Raw genomic sequence first — 2,753 nt, forward strand, 5'->3', positions numbered from 1 at the left:
GACCGGTCCTTGGAGAAGGACATCATGCTTTGGAGGGTGGAGGGACAGCACAGGAGGGGAAGGCCCTCTATGATGTGGATTGATTCAGTGACTGGGATAATCGGGATGGGAGTGTCAGAGACAGTGTGATTGGCACAGGACAGAGCAGAGTTTAAGGCTGTTGTACATAGGGTTGCTATGAGTCGCAAGTGACTCAACGGCACATAACAACATTTTTAAATCTTAATTATAAAAAGTATGTAACTTGGGAAGACATTTATATATTACCCTTTTGAATAAGGCTATGGAACATTGTTTAAGGTGTGGTAAAACTATACACAGTTTTCTATACATATATAAGCATCATGGGAAATTGACAATTACTGATGTCCTAGTAATAGAATTTTATTCAATGGGCCACTAATTTTCATTCCAAACACTTCCCAAAAAGTCCATACTCTTTTTATTTTCTATTTCGTTAAACATTCTCCACTATAAGATGTTAACAATCTTTGGTTTCATTTGCTTCATTACTGCAGAATTATTAAGACTACCAGCAACTCTGAAGAAAGCTCTTATGGCCTACTGGTAGGAGTCATGCTGCCAACCCAGAGTATATGGTTTGATTCCACCAGCTGCTCCAACAAAGAAAAATGCACAGTCTCCTCCTGTGCCATTTACTAACTCTTAAAATTCACTAGAGAGTGAGCTATTAGTCATTTCAACTCAGTGGTATATAATAACAACAAGCAGCTCTGAATAAGAAAGATGAACAATCTTCTACCATCAGATTTACAACCCCGAAATCCTAATGGAGGGTGAGCTATGAGTCAGTTGTGACTTGACAGCAGAGAAATTATTTTTGTTTTATTAGTAAGTTCCTCTTTATGTTTAACCAAATAAACTACTTTCCAAAAGCTTCTTTTTTATTATATCTTTTAATTCAACTCTGTCTTCAAAACTTGCAAAAACTTATTGCTATTTTCATACAACAATACTGTAGATCCACCCATTCCATTCTTCTAGAATCCCAGAGTTTTTTCAAACCTTTATCACTTCTTCTTCTTTTAGGAAGGAGCCCCACTGTCATTGTGTTTACTGTATTGGGCTACTTATCCAAAGGAAATAAGTGGTGCAACATAAATAGATTAGAAACACACGTGTTTATTGCAGCATTAGTTACAATATCAAAGAGATATAAACAACTCAAGTGTCCATCAGAAGACAAATGTCTAAAGAAATTGTAGTATATTGACACAATGAAATACTAGGTAAATATTAATAAGTACTTCATAAAATACTGCATAATGTGGATTAATCTAGGAAACATCAGGCTAACTGAAAGAAAACAATCCCCAAAGGACAAATATTATGTAAGAATACTATAAAACAAAAGCATTTTTCATTAATTGCCCTTTGGTGGCTGGCACATCTTATATAAAGCAGCAGTGACCCAAAAGGTAGGATTTATTGATCTTATTTTGCTTTTTGGTTGTTGGGGACCTCTTATTTAAACTATTTTCAACTCAGATGTTGGACCTTTTTAATCAACAACCTTGTGTGAAGCACCAACATCAAAGATTGAACAGAGACTCCCATGTGACCATAATATCCACATCTGGGATATTATCACAGCATATTAGCCATAAGTCTCAGCTGGAATATTCCAACATGTTCCCAACATTGCATTCTGCTACATCTATCCAGGCTTCAACTGCATCTGGTAACATGATATTCTCCGATTTGCTATTAGAGGTACAATACTCATTTTTAAGTTTGTCTTATATGAGGAATTCATTGTTATAATTAGTACAGCACTGTTCTGTAAGGTTGTAGTACTGAGGTAACTGGTGGTTGGCTGTGATGCTGAAAGCTATGCAACAGATGTGTCAAATTCTATAAGGGTTGTTCATAGTAGATAGGCTTTTGTAGAGCTCCCAGATAAAGACAGACTAGAAAGCAGGATTAGATCCACTTCTTTTTCTTTTTTTTAAATTTTTTTATTATTAATTTCAATGAAAATTTACAGAGACTTTGGATGACCATTCATTCATTGTTGCACTTTTCTCTGCTCCCAAACTTTCCCCCCCAGTACACTCCCGTCTTGGAAAAGTAAAAGAAAAAAATCTTTCATTGTTTTACAATCCCTTCCCCCAGGTCCACTCCACTATGCAGCCTTTGCTCTAGACTCCCATCATGACAAAAATACCTAATTACACATCCCTTTTAAACCATTTTCTCCCTCACCTGTTTCAATGCAGCATACATTATTGAACCCATATTTCTCAGTCTCTCCCCAACCCTGATGTCAGTCCTGTTTTACAACAGTGGCACCATGCAGTATTTGTCCATTTGTGACTGAGATACTTCACTCAGCATAACGTCCTCCAGGGCCACCCATTTTGAATAATTTTGGATGAATTCCTTGTTTTTCAATGCAGTGCAGTATTCCATTGTGTGAATATACCACAGCTTCTCTATCCATTCATTTGTTGATAGACACTCAGGTTGTTTTCAACTCCTTGCTATGGTGAACAAAGCCACGATAAACATGTTGTTGTTATGTGCCATCGAGTCGCCTGCGACTCATAGCGATCCTATGTACAACAGCCCTAAACCCTGCTCTATCCTGTGCCAATCTCATTGCCTCTGACACACCCATCCCAATTACCCCAGTCACTGAATCAATCGACCTCATAGAGGGTCTTCCCCTCCTGCGCTGTCCCTCTACTCTACCCAGCATGATGTCCCTCTCCAAAGACCTGTATCTCCTT

The sequence above is a fragment of the Elephantulus edwardii genome, unplaced genomic scaffold (genome assembly GCF_000299155.1).
Source record: "Elephantulus edwardii isolate Elephantulus edwardi_28Jun2011 unplaced genomic scaffold, EleEdw1.0 scaffold00547, whole genome shotgun sequence".
In the NCBI taxonomy this organism is placed as follows: domain Eukaryota; kingdom Metazoa; phylum Chordata; class Mammalia; order Macroscelidea; family Macroscelididae; genus Elephantulus; species Elephantulus edwardii.